Below are 15,476 nucleotides of genomic sequence, written 5' to 3' on the forward strand. Positions count from 1 at the left end.
AAGGAGGAGAATGGCGGGTGTGCATAGACTTAAGGGCCATCAACAAGATCACCATCTGGTACAGATTTCCACTACCACGGATGGATGACATGATGGATTGCCTAAGCGGGGAAGCATATTTTTCTAAGATTGATTTAAAGAGTGGGTATCCCCAGATTCGAATTCGAGAGGGGGATCAATGGAAGACAACCTTCAAGATTAACGAGGGACTGTATGAGTGGCTGGTCATGTCATTCGGACTAAGTAATGCACCCAACACCTTTATGCAGTTAATGAATGAAATGTTGAATGGATACATCAGAAAGTTTGTGATAGTGTACCTGGACGACATATTAATTTTCAGCAAGACAAGGGAGGAACACTTTCGACATATTCGAAAAGTGCTGGAAAAATTATAGCAGAATACGCTGTTGATCAATCTGAAAAAGTGTGCTTTTCTGCAAAAAGAATTAATTTATTTGGGCTTCGTAATAGCAGAAAACGAGTTGAAGATGGATCTAGAGAAGATTGTAGCGATAGTCAATTGGCCATCCCTGAAAATCTTATTTGAGGTACGTAGTTTTCATGGGTTAGTGAGTTTTTACCAGAAATTTATAAGAAATTTTAGTGAAATCTGCGCACCTATGTTGGACACTATCAAAAAGGCCAGTCAGCCTTTTCGATGGACTAATGCAACAGAGAGGAGATTTTAGCTACTAAAGAAGAATATCACAGAGAGACCGATCCTGAGATTTCCAGATTTTAAAAAGCTTTTTCAAGTTTGCTATGATGCAAGCGGTATGGCTATTGGAGTTGTACTTAGCCAAGAGGATAAACCTGTTGCATTTTTCAACGAAAATTTGAATGAAAGAAGGCAGAAGTATTCATCCTACGACAAGGAGTTCTATGCTGTCGTCCAAGCACTGAAGCATTGGAGACACTATTTGTTGGGGAATGAATTTGTTTTGTTCTCGGATAATTCTACACTGCAGTATGTGATGCAACAGCACAAGCTGAATCACAAACATGCTAAGTGGGTTGAATATTTGCAGAGTTTCACCTTTGTGTTGAAACACATCAGCGGGCAGGCCAACAAGGTGGCAGATGCGTTGAGTAGGAGGGCCTTACTCTTGCAGGAGAGTATTATACAAGTGCTGGGTTTTGAGCACTTGAAAGATTTGTATTAGACTGACATAGATTTTAAGGAGGCCTACGAGGCATGTCAGAACCCTTTGGTGAGAGATAATAGTCCATTGTTGGACTATAACTTGCAGGAGAAATTGTTGTTTAGAGGAGGACAGTTATGCATTCCTGATTGCTCGATAAGAGAGAATATTATTCAAGAGAAGCACAGTGGAGGTCTAGCCGGACATTTCAGCATAGACAAGACATTAGAGAAGCTTAGCCATTTTTACTTTTGGCAAAAAATGCGAAGGGATGTGCAGAGATTTGTGGCCAGATGTAAAGTGTGTCAGTTAGCAAAAGGTCACAGTTAAAACGCAGGACTTTACACACCATTTCCTATTCCAAGTAGATCGTGGGACTCAGTCAGCTTGGACTTCATCTTGGGTCTACCAAGGACACAACGGGGTTATGACTCGGTGATGGTAGTAGTGGACCGGTTTTCGAAGATGGTGCATTTCATCCCTTGCAGAAAAACCAACGATGCCACTCACGTGGCCCACTTGTTCTTTACAGAGATTGTCAGGCTACATGGTTTGCCTAAGTCTATTCTCGCTGACAGGGATGTGAAGTTCACAGGGCACTTTGGTGCACCCTGTGGATGAAGATGGACACGCAGTTGAGTTACAGCTCTGCTTATCACCCGCAGATCGACGAGCAAACAGAAGTGGTAAACAGAAGTCCAGGGAACCTGCTACGAAGCTTGATTGGTGAGAATTCACGGATGTGGGATTGAGTACTTGCCCAGGTAGAGTTCGCTTATAACGACTCACCCAATCGTAGCACGGGTTGCAGTCCTTTTCAGATCTTGTATGGCATGCACCCTCGTAGAGTGCACGAATTACGAGATCTGGGACAGCAGGAGAGATGGAGTGCTGATGGGGAATATTTCGCTAACGCAATGAAAGATTTGCATGAGCAGGTGAAAACCAAATTGCAGGACAACAACCAAAAATATAAGCAACAAGCAGATTTGAAACAAAGGGAAGTGTAGTTTAATGTGGGAGATGAAGTCCTCGTGCATTTGTGCAAGGAACGCTTCCCTAGAGTTGCATACAACAAGCTGAAGTACAAGAAAATAGGTCCCTGCAAAGTTCTCCGGAAATTTTCAGCGAATGCCTATGAAATACAGTTGTCACCAGGGATAGGCATTTCGCCCATCTTTAATGTAGCAGACCTATTTCCATACATTGCTGGTTCAGAGGAAGACAGTACCACACGGCTTACATGGGACACCCAAGATGGAAGTGAGACTTGGATGAGACAAATGCCTTACGTTCAGCCTCCTGAGATCGAGAGGATCCTCGACACTCAGGTGGCTAAGTGAACTCAGCGAAAGGAGTATCTGCAATACCTAGTCAAGTGGAAGAACCGTCCTATTGAGGACAGTTCGTGGCTTTATGCCAGGCAGATAGAGCAGGTGGGTCATTCGGTTAATCAAAATGAGGTTAACAAGCGGTCGTTGTAGTATAGTGGTGAGTATTCCCGCCTGTCACGCGGGTGACCCGGGTTCGATCCCCGGCAACGGCGATTTTGCTTTTCCCGGGTTTTTCAAATAACAGGGTCAACAACATTTTATTAAGAATAATGTGATTGGATAAAATGGACATGCCGGGCCCGATCCCCGGCGATGGCGATTTAGGGTTTCCCAGATAACACGACCACCAATAAAAGAGTTCGATTCCTAGCATTGGCGATTTTGGTTATCAGAATTTCCTTCCTCTTTTGAATCTTTTTCTCAAAGGGAATCAGAATTATCAAGGTTTATTTCTCCTTCCTTTTTCTTCTAATTCTGCTTCATCTACTTCTAGATCCTTCTCTTGAATGGGTGTCAGTCTCTTAGATAGTCTTTTTCATGATGAGTGGAATTGATTTCTCTATTTCCTTTGGAGATTTAATGGATGGTTCAAGATAACTCTGTGGGTTTTCTTCTTTTACTTCCTTTTGATTTTCTAAGATTTCAAATTGATTTTCTAAGATTTCAAATCTATGATGGGTTGGATTGGGCTAAGATTCTTTAGATTGTTGCTGCTTGTGTTTTTTAGAAATTTGTTTAAATGTTTTTTATTCATTATCGTTGTAAGGGATGGAGCTTGTTTGGAGAGGATTGAAATTCTTTATATCTAGGCAACTCTTTGTCAAGTGGCCATACTCATGACAAGAGTGGAAAAAATATGGCTGTAATTTAGTGCCTAGATGTGACTCCATCTTTCTTTATTGAGTTGAATTGCTTCTTAGAGCCTTTTTCTAAATTCTGAGATCCCTTAGATTGTTGATTCATGTGCCTTTTAGAAACTTGTTTAAATGTTTATTGTTGTGAGGGATGGAGCTTGTTTAGAGAGGGTTGAAATTCTTTTATAATTAGGCAACTCTTTGTGAAGTCGCTGTACTCATGACAATAGTTGTGCTTGAAAGAAATATGGTTGCAATCTAGTGCCTAGATGTGACTCCCTTTTTCTTTATTGAGTTGAATTGTTTCTGAGAGCCCTTTTCTAAATTCACTTCCGCACAAAAACACAACGTTGTAGTCTAACGATTATGCTTTTTTGCCCTAAAAGTTATGGAAATTCCGGCCATATTTTGAAAAAATCCGGCAAGGATTTTTGTAAATCTAAGTAAAATCTGTCAAACTTCATTATTTTAGGTGCCCTCAAGATTTTTGATGATGTTGAATCTATTTCCACCATCTAAAACATGATTCAAACACTACATCTACAAGATTTTTTTTTCCCCGAATTCCAATTAAAAGAAATTTCTCAACAACTCCAAAAACAAATCACAAATTAATCAATATAACCACCCAATTCACACCCCAATTATTTTGAGAGTAACTTCATCCCAAAAGATAACAAAGAAAATGTGAAATCCTAGCCCAGAGTGGCAATTGAAATTTGATATTTAGATCAAAATCAAAAGTCCAGTGAAACATAAGCCAATTTTTTTTTGCCCCGTATTCAAACTTATCGATGGCTGCATCATAGGCTTGTAAATTATTTTATTAATGCTTGCTAATGCATCATATTGCCTTTATCAGAGCCGGATAAAAGAAACCGTTGTCGTATAATGGTGAGTATTACGACCTGTTCGATTTCCCGACGATATTAATTTTACCGGGTAACACCCATACATTTCCCACAAATTTTGCCACACCGCATCCAGTAATTCTGCTTTGCGCTAAAGTACTGCTCACTAAATAAATGATTTGGGTCTTCATATTATTTATATTATTCTCAGAAAACCGAAACGTTTCGATTCTTAGCCCCATGGGGGTAGCTCAGATGGTAGAGCGCTCGCTTAGCATGCGAGAGGTACGGGGATCGATACCCCGCATCTCCAAGCCTATTTTAGACTGAAAGTTGAATCATCTGCAAGCCCACTTGTAGAATTGCAAAACTAAATCATAACTTTAATCTGAAACTGCATGAATCGAGCTAGGGTTACCCTCAATTGTGTCTCATCATCATGTTCCCTTATAGTTTCTATAGTCTATTTGTATGATTTTCATTAAACTATGTGTGAGATCTTCTTAAGTTAGCCATATGTGTGATTTTTATTCAACTAGCCATATTTGTGTGATTTTCACTTAAGTTAGCTATATGTGTGATCTTTATTCAACTAGCCATTTGTGTGATTTTCACTCAACAAGGTCTTGTTAAGCTAGCCACATTTGTGTGATTTTCATTCAACTATGTGTGAGGATCTTGTTAAGTTAGCTATATGTGTGATCTTCATTCAGCTATGTGTGAGGATCTTGTGAGGTTCTTCATCTTTATTCAACTATGTGCAAGGAGGACCTTCATCCAAATTTACAATGAGCTATGTGCCTTTTTCTTTAGTTAGTTATATGTGTGATCTCCATTCCGCTATGTGTGAGGATCTTAGCTATATGTGTGATCTTCATTCAACATATTCAACTATGTGTAGCTTATTTAGGATCTTCATTCAACTTTACAATGAACTATGTGTCTTTTTAAGTTAGCTCTATGTGCCCTCTTTAATTGCAATATTTAGCTATGTGTGAGGAACTTAGCTACATGTTTGATCTTCATTCAACTTATTCAACTATATGCGAGGGTCGTCATTAAACTTTACAATGAGCTATGTGCCTTTTTAAGTTAGCTATATGTTCCCTCTTGCATTGCAATAAACCATGTGTGGGGAACCTAAGTTAGTTATATGTGTGAGGATCTTTATTTAACTTAATCAGGTTCTTCATTTAGCCTTACAATGAGCTATGTTCCCTTTTGCATTACAACAAGCCATGTGCCTTCTTAAGTCAGCGATATATGTGAGGATCCTCATTTATCTTTCCAACAAGCTATGTGCCCTTTTAAGAAGTTAGCTATATGTGTGAAGATCTTTATTCAACCTTACAACAAGCCATGTGCCCTCTTAAGTTAGCCACATGTCTGAGGATCTTCTTTAGCCTTACAACGAGCTATGTGCCCTTTTAAGTCAACTATATGTGTGAATATCTTCAATCAATCTTGCAAGTTAGCTATATGTGTGAAGATATTCAATCAATGTTGCAACCTTACAAGGAAACGTGTGCTCTCTCTTAAGTTAGCTATATAACAATCCATGTGCCTCTTTAAGTTAGGTTGTGTGGAGATCTTCAATCAGTCTTGCAAGTTAGCTATATGTGTGAAGCTCTTCAATCAATCTTGTAGCCTTACAAGGAGCCTTGTGCTCTCTCTTAAGTTAGCTATATAACCGACCCATGTTCCTTTTTAAGCTAGCTATATGCGTGAAAATATTCATTCAATCATTCAGTTAGCTATATGTGTGAAGAGGCGCCCTCTTAAGTTACCTATATGTGTGAAGAGGCGCCCTCTTAAGTTATCTATATGTGTGAAAATCGTCATTCAATCATTAAGTTAGTTGTATGTGTGAAGATGTGCCTTCTTAAGTTAGCTATATGTGTGAAAATCTTCATTCAATCATTAAGTCAACTATATGTGTGAGGATGTACCCTCTTAAGTTTCCTGTATGTGTGAAAATCTTCATTCAATCATGGTATCTCTCTAAAGTTAGCTATATGTGTGAAAATCTTCATGCAATCATTAAGTCGTCTACATGTGTGAAATTTATCATTCAATCATTAAGTTAGCTATATGTGTGAAGATGTTCATTCAATCATGGTATGACGCTCATTATTAATGACAATACTACACATGATGACAATCCTCTCCATGTTTTTAAAGGTGTTTTGATTAGTCCCATGTTTTTAAAGGTGCCTTGATTGGTGAAATGATCCACAATAGGATGTTTTCCCATATGACATGATAAACGTTGACCTTTGCAATTGAACTTTTAACTTGTCGAATCCTCTCTATCACTAAGGCAAAATCATAAATTGAGAGGAGTAGTTTCTAAAACCATGTTCCTTATGTAATTTTTGGAGTCCATCACTTTCGTACTGCTCACTAGTAGTGCCTTAGTCCATCAAGGCCACTACACATTGATACTCCAGGAGTGATACCACCTAACACTGTTGCATGTCACTTATGTTACATGTACACCGGCTCATAAATATTCTCTCTAGGTTGGCCAATTCCCGAGTTCTAATCTGCCTTCTCATAGCCTCTTTCATTCATCAAAGAGCTACTCATAATGCTGCAAACTTCACCCAATATTCACCTATATTCGTCACTTCAAGACTGCTAGTTTAGGGCTACTTTGAGTAGCCAACATGCTGCGCTCCACCAGACCAATGGTACCCAATACTTCACCGTTGGTTCTGCTCCTAGGATGGGTTCTTCGCCTCCTCGAAAAGTCCTCCACGCGAAACCAACAAGCTACACAATCAATCTGATCCAAACTTGGTCACTTCTTGACCCAACACACATCAACCTTTTACTCCAAGTCTGCTATCCCACGCTGCCCTTAACTGTCACTGGTTATGGCTTCTTTAACAGGATGCTACAACCCTTAACCGACCCCTAAACAACCCTAAAAAAACCTCAATACACAGCGGCATCCACTTAGAAGATCCCTCCTCTACCACGATGTTGTTGTAGGCTTAAACCAACCCCTTAAACCCTCCTCCGCACACCCTATTGTGGTGTTATTGTCTTCAGCCTAACACACAACAAGTCTGTAGCTAATGATCAACACTGTTAGGTAGATTTTGTCCCCAAGAGTTGCTCCAAAACAGACTTGTGAGGAGGCTCTTCAACTCGGCCTAGCCTCTGGCACCCTTGGCCTCCACTATAACAATTTCAAACCCAAAGACAATTCTCCCACTTCGTTGTTCTGCCTCCTTCTTTGTTGCGGCTAGGGCTCATAAATGTCCTCCTCAACAAGTTCCTCTTTGATGTATAATGTGTTGCACAATGGATTCCTTAATGACTCCAATTTCACCCTTTATTTATACACCAATAAAGGGGCTCCACGAATTCATGAAGAGACACATCTATTGGATATTTTTACTTCAAGTCTACATGACTTGAATATCAATAATTATCTGTCAACTGTAGAAATTTTGAATAATATGACACTTATTCACAGAGATTATCCCAATTATACACTATTGTGGAATACATGCACAATATATAATCTCCTCTATGTTGATCATCAATTTAGCAGCATTAAAAACAATGAAACATCAATCGCATGCACACATTAACACAGTATGTAACCCGGGGAAAGCATACAGCTGAAAACCCCACACTATTTGTATATTATAATGATAGAGAACATGTAACAATACATACTACAATACTCCTCACAAGTACTCAGTACTATCTCCACCTGTTACACACAAACTAGCTCAGATCTGAAGCCTCAAATCTTCTCCATTGTTTGCCTGCCTCCACTGCGCAATCCCGCAAGAGAATCAATCACTCTGTGAAATCGAATTCCTTTGGTTATACTACGCAAGCCTCATGGGCAATCTCCATCCATGCATGTGCAAATCTCATGCACAACTATAGTCACATCTATAGTCACAACTGATAGCAATCTCAACCTCTAACACCTGTCTCCATTGAACTGTACATGCACTGAGTTAACTGATGTATTCTTCAGTTGCTTTATGAGTTAATAATTAGTGAATTAAGTAATATTTAATTCACACAACTCATCACTGGTGTATTCTTTAGTTAGACTAAAATACAACTAGTTCCACCAAGTCAAACTGAACACAACTCCATCAACTCCACAATCAACTCCACTGAAACTCAACCACATGAATTCTAACTGAAGTCCTGCATGCAATAGCTCAACTGACCCACAAAGAAAGTGTATTTCCTTCTGACAGCTGCATGTGCCACATCTGTAGCTAAAACTGAAGTGCTCCAAGAGGATAAGATAATGTTTATAGTCCAAATATTATTATGAGACAATAATATTTGACTGTTCTATTTTTAGCTTGGCAGTCTAAAAGTAGAAACCACCCATATGTCTAAAAATAGAAGTCCATCTATTTTTACCAACATGACCAATCATCCACAAATAGCATCCTACAACTCATAGACCATGATCCATATGTCTAAAAATAGACTTTGCGCCAAAAATAGCCTGCGGGCCCACTTAGTGAAGGTGACTTCTTTCCACTAAGCTCCATCATCTTGTTGCATTCTCAACACTCCCTCTCAACAAGATATGGATTATCAGCAACCCCTATCCTGCCTCAGTGGTATTCGAATTTACTCCTGGTGAGCGCCTTCGTTAAGATATCAGCATCTTGATCCTCCGTTGGAATGTATGAAAGTAACATGATTCTCCGCTGCACACAATCTCTGATATGATGGTACCTGATGTCAATGTGCTTAGATCTATCATGAAATACATGATTAGCCGAGAGTTTAATGCAACTTTGGTTATCACAGTAAATCACAGTAGGCTCCAAGTAAGAACCGAACAAACTAACCAGGATCTTCCTCATCCATATAGCCTCGCATGCAGCCAAACTTGCTGCCATATACTCGGCCTCTGCTGAACTGAGTGCCACGGATCTCTGCTTCCTGCTGTACCAAGAAACTGTTGTCGACCCGATACTGAAGACCCCTCCAGATGTGCTCTTTCTGTTCGTTGGGCTCCCTGCCCAATCTGCGTCCGTGAAGCCACATAGCTTCATCTCATCCTCCTATATGTACCACAATCCATATCCCGATGTGCCTCTGAGATAACACAATACATGCTTGCCTGCCTTCCAGAAGAGCTTGGTTGGCTTAACCATAGCTTGTGAAAGTTGGTTAACAACATATCATATATCGGGTCGTGTATTGACCAGATACATAAGAGACCCCACCAATTGTCGATAAACAGTGGCATCCACTTCTTCTGCTGAAGTGGCATCCTCCTTCCTCTAACCTCTAGGAAGGGGAGTATCAACAGGCTTGCAGCCATGCATGTTGAACTTCTCCAGTATCTCCCAAGCATACTTACCCTGAGAATCAACTAGTCCATCACTGCGCTGCCAGATTTCCAATCCCAAGAAATAATGAAGAAGGCCCAAGTCCTTCATCTCAAACTCCTTAGCAAGATCATCCTTGCATGAAAGTATCAACAGCTCATCACCTGTTAGAATCAAATCATCAACATAAAGTACAATGATAAGCAACTTACCCTCCACCACAATCTGGTATAGGTTAGGATCCGCCTCACTCTTGGAGAATCCAAGTCTGATGAAATAGTTGTCTATCCATGTGTACCAAGCACGTGGTGCTTGTTTCAACCCATACAACTCTCTCTTGAGCCTGCACACATGCGACTCGCTACTGAAGATCTCGAAACCTTCGGGTTGTTCTATGTACACTTCCTCCTCAATGACTCCGTTGAGGAACACATTCTTCACATCCATCTAATGAATGTGCCACCCCATCTGCGCTGAGAGAGCAAGAATCATCTGTATGGAAGAATACCTTTCGACAGGTGCAAAGGTCTCCTCATAATCGATCCCCTCTATCTGTGAAAATCCTCGGGCAACAAATCTTGCCTTGTACTTCTCCACACTCCCGTCAGCTACCTGCTTAACTTTGTAGATCCATCTCGAACCCACCACTGATTTCCCTTCTGGTCTTGGGACAATCTCCCATGCACTGTTTCTGACAATCGAATCATACTCTTCCACCATGGCGTCTACCCATGCGGGATCCTCCACAGCTTCCTCGAAAGAGGGTGGCTCAATCACAACACATTTACTCACAAGAGCCATGTATCTAGTGTACCAATCAGGTGACTGTCTTTGCCTGCATTGGGTTGTAGGTGGTCCTACAACTTTCTCTGCATCTTGAGCCAGTCGCTCAGCTTCTGTCAAGCGCTTTCGCCCTCTGATGGTTGGCGCTGCATGAGTGGTCTCTTCCACTCCATGAACTTCGTCTTGTGGCTAACCCACGTCCTGAAGCTCATCCTTAGGAACTAATAGCTCCTCATCTGCATGCAAGTGTGGCTCCCTCTCAAGCGAACACTTCATGGCTTTCTCCTCCTGAAATTTTATATCCCATCGCACAACAGTATTGCCATTGTCTGGAAAATACACACGATAGTTGTGGGGCATATCAGTGTACCCCAAAAATATCCCAACCTCTACGGTTAGCTCCAAATTCTTCCTGGCATCCTTCATCACATGCATGTAAACATTAGACCAAAAATCCTCAAATGAGAAAGATCAGGCTTCTTACTAGAATAAGCCTCCTCGGGTGTACTCATGCCAAGTATCCTGTGAGGACAACGGTTCTTCACATATACTGCAGTATTTCATGCTTTCGCCCACAAGTGAAGGGGTAGGCCCTGATCATGCAACATCGCCCATGCAGCACCCACGATCATTCTGTTCTTCCACTCAGCAACCTCGTTCTGTTGTGGTTTATGGGGAGCTATGAGCTCTCTTCGAATCCCTTCTGCACTGCAGAAATCCTTGAACTCGCCAGAGATGTATTCACCACCATTGTCGCTCCTAAGAGCCTTCACCTTCTTCCCCGACTCCTTCTCGACCAGTGCTTTGAACTCACAGAACTTTGAGTATGTCTCGCTCTTCTTCTACATGAAGAAGATCCAGCACTTACGAGAGAAATCATCAACAAAGATCACATAATACCTGTGTTTTGCTATCGAAGCTACTGAGAAAGGTCCACACACGTCTGTGTGAATTCTCTCAAGGATCGTCGTGGCGTGACTATCCTTCTCGTGAAAGGTGGCTTTCACAAACTTTCCCAAAGTACACCCCTTGCAGTAACCTGATTGCGCAAGAGTGCCTTTAGGAAGCCCTGTAGTGATCTGCTGCAGTATCTTCAAGGCTCCATGGTGAAGGTGACCCAATCTCCTGTGCCATAGCTTGCCATCATCCCGGCTCACCAATCCTTCTACCTTGCATGCCATTGTTGTGCAGCCATCTACATGCAACTGATAAAGGTTCCTGACTCGAACCCCTATCTTCCAGGTTTCTCCAGTTGTCTTGCTGCGTAGGAAAGCCTTTCCCTCGCTGAAAACAACATCATATCCCTTGTCTTCTAACATCGCCACAGAGATAAGATTCTTCTTCAATCCTGGAACATGCATCACTTCCTTGAATACGAAGGGTTTACCAGACTCCCTCTCAAAGGAAATGGTACCGATACCGGTCGCACTGTATCTACCATCATCGCCCATCTCGATGTGCACCCCAAGATCTTTCTCCTCCAGATCAGAAAACAAATCTCGGTCTCCTGTCATGTGAAAAGATGCACCACTGTCCAAGAACCACACCGATCCCATCACACTTGAAACCAAGCATGCGATCAATGAAAAATCAAGCTCAAACTGCGAGGCTAGAGCCTCTCCTGCTGCAGATCCAACAGCTTGCTTGTTCTTCTTCTTCTGCGGAAAATTAGTGTCATAGTGTCCGTGCTGGTGACAGTGAAAGCACTTCACCTTGGACATGTCCTGCTTCTTGCCTTTTGCACCGGACTGAGAAGCTTTCTTGTTCTTCCCCTTCTTTGCTTTGGTAGCCAAAGCACAATTTTCTTCATCAGTTCCCTTTGATGAAGATCTGTCCCTGGTATTCCGCCTGATCTCCTCTTGCACAAGATCTGACCAAAGTCTCTCTCATCCTGGCAATTTCTCCCGACCATTAACAGAGTCCTGATAGGAATGCCAACTCTTCGGAAGACCAAGGAGAGCCAATCTCACTAAGTGCTCATCATCAACAGTCACTCCCACACTTCCCAGCTCATCCCTGCACTGAGTGAACTTCGTGAGATACTTGGGCATACTGTCTCCCTTCTCGCATTTAATGTTTCTGAGTTTATCCTTGAGCGCCAGCTTCCTTTGATCGCTCTTGCTTTGGAATAGATCTGTCAACGCTTTCCACATCAAGTATGGAGAAGCCTTACCATGCAGGCTGGACACAATGTGATCCTTCACGTCCTCCAACAGAATCCTTTGACACTTTGCTATCTTCTTTTGCCAAGCATCAACTTGCGCAGTATCAGTAGGCTTTGGGACATCAACCTCTATGAACTCCTTCAGCCCATTATCATCTAACACTGCCTCCATCCTGTCCTTCCATGCAATATAGTTTGAGCTGCCCTCAAGAGCATACTCCAATCGCAATCCGTTGAAATACATTGCCACGTTGACACCAAGAAAACACTGTTGCAAATTCGAATTCCACCAGCTCCAAACTCAACCGCCTCTGATCTAGAATTCGTGAGAACAAAGTATTTCTCGTACAGAGATTGACTGTATGGGCTTTTACCGGATATCTCACCTTCCAAAGGAAGGATGAATCCAGAGGCTACCTGGCCCGATTACAAACTCTGCTTGAAGAAATAAAATGTAAACACTTTCTAAATAATAGATCTGATGATCAACAGCTCTGATACCATGTAGAAATTTTGAATAATATGACACTTATTCACAGAGATTATCCCGATTATACACTATTGCGAAATACATGCACAATACATAATCTCCTCTATGTTGATCATCAATTTAGCAGCATTAAAAACAATGAAACATCAATCGCATGCACACATTAACACAGTATGTAACCTGGGGAAAGCATACAACTGAAAACCCCACACTATCTATATATTATAATGATAGAGAACATGTAACAATACATAGTACAATACTCCTCACAAGTACTCAGTACTATCTCCACCTGTTACACACAAACTAGCTCAGATCTGAAGCCTCAAATCTTCTCTATTGTTTGCCTGCCTCCACTGCGCAATCCTGCAAGAGAATCAATCACTGTGAAATTGAATTCCTTTGGTTATACTACGCAAGCCTCATGGGCAATCTCCATCCATGCATGTGCAAATCTCATGCACAACTATAGTCACAACTGATAGCAATCTCAACCTCTAACACCTGTCTCCACTGAACTGTACATGCACTGAGTTAACTGATGTATTCTTTAGTTGCTTTATGAGTTAATAATTAGTGAATTAATTAATATTTAATTCACACAACTCATCACTAGTGTATTCTTTAGTTAGACTAAAATACAACTAGTTCAACCAAGTCAAACTGAACACAACTCCATCAACTCCACAATCAACTCCACTGAAACTCAACCACATGAGTTCTAACTGAACTCCTGCATGCAATAGCTCAATTGACCCACAAAGAAAGTGTATTTCCTTCTGACAGCTGCATGTGCCACATCTGTAGCTCAAACTGAAGTGCTCCAAGAGGATAAGATAATGTTTATAGTCCAAATATTATTATGAGACAATAATATTTGACTGTTCTATTTTTAGCTTGGCAGTCTAAAAATAGAAACCGCCCATATGTCTAAAAATAGAAGTCCATCTATTTTTACCAACATGACCAATCATCCACAAATAGCATCCTGCAACTCATAGACCATGATCCATATGTCTAAAAATAGACTTTGCGCCAAAAATAGCCTACGGGCCCACTTAGTGAAGGCGACTTCTTTCCACTAAGCTCCATCATCTTGTTGGATTCTCAACATCAACTTCAAAAATTAATTTCTCCACTTCTACAACTCAGAATTCAAGGATTCTCGAAGCGTTGGATTATCCTTTCTGCCCTCTATCATCTCATGTCATCACATGCAAAAATGTGCTTCCAGAATTTCCACAAACATGATTGGGTGCAAAACCCCATCCTTGGGTTCCAAGCCCACAAGTGACCCTTGTGACAGTTTTCCCTACAAACCCTGAACCCTAGGGCTTGGAGTACCTCCCAAGCTACACAAATCAACACTCCCTTTTAGCGAGGGAGGTAGTTCCAAGACTAGGAAGTATATTGTCATCATCATCACTGTTCACAACACTTGCCCAACTCTTGGTGCTCACAATCACATCAATCCCTATACAGTGAACTATGCCCTTCTTGGAAGTGTCATTGTCACTAGAAGCATCCTTGTTCTTCTTCTTCTCCTATATCGCTTTCCAATCTCTCCATGATTCCTTCTTGACAGTTGTAGGAGCAACCTTTCTCCCCACTAACCACGCGCTCTTCTTGGGCTAGAAAGTCTCCCTCTGAACTTGAAAGCTCCCTCTCGAACTCGACTCCCTCTTAGTCTCTGGAACCTGGGCCTTCTTCTCTGGAAAGTATACGGTCTTCTCGGGAACCTATACCTGCTCCTGTGAAGCTTGCACCTGCACCTACACATGCTCCTACTTCTCTAGAACCTGCATCGACTCCACCTGCTTCTTTCCATGATCCACATGCTTGCCCGTCAACCTGTAGAGACCATGCTCTCTAACTCTGAGTACAATCCCATCAGACTTAGATCCTCTAGGCCCGAGTCATGCCTTCCCATCATGGAACAAGACGTCAAACCCCTTCCTCTTGATCATTGAGACGGAAGTCACGTAATATCTATGTCCTGGTACAAACAATACATCCTAAACCTGCATCACATGTCCTGTCTCCATCCTGAATGGCACAACTCTTGATCCTCGGATCTCCAACTGACTCTTGTCGCCCAACACCATGTGCAAATTCGAGTCCCATTTATCCAGTCTCAAAAACCTCTTGTGATCATGTCATATGCTTCGTCACATCATTGTTTCCATACCACCCATCCTCATTGATAGTACCCTGTGAGAAATGAGAAATAATAGCAAAGCTCTCCTCTTCCAATCTCCTGGTGAGATCATCTATCTCAACTGAAGTGGCAACACTGGCGGCCTGCTTTCCTTTCCTCTTTTCATCATCTCCCTTCTTCTTTATCGGACATCTCGGCAAAAAATGAACTATCTCGCCACAGTTGAAACACTTGAATTTACTCAAGTCCTTCTTTTGCTTACCCTTCAAGTCTAGGAACATGTTGATATTTTAACAAATTGAGCCAAACCTAAGAGGAATATGCTGCATATTTTATTGTGATTGTGATTGTGATTGGGCTT

General features: G+C 41.5%; 1 non-coding gene across 1 annotated transcript; it reads left to right on the forward strand.

The window, feature by feature from the left end:
- The first annotated feature begins 2,619 nt into the window (after positions 1-2,619).
- On the forward strand, positions 2,620-2,691 carry TRNAD-GUC (transfer RNA aspartic acid (anticodon GUC)). The gene has a single exon. It is a non-coding gene; the product is annotated as a tRNA-Asp (tRNA).
- The last annotated feature ends 12,785 nt before the right edge of the window (positions 2,692-15,476 follow it).

The sequence above is a fragment of the Pinus tabuliformis genome, chromosome 3_2 (genome assembly GCF_031772625.1).
Source record: "Pinus tabuliformis cultivar Carrire ecotype Pingquan chromosome 3_2, CPIR1, whole genome shotgun sequence".
Taxonomy (NCBI): domain Eukaryota; kingdom Viridiplantae; phylum Streptophyta; class Pinopsida; order Pinales; family Pinaceae; genus Pinus; species Pinus tabuliformis.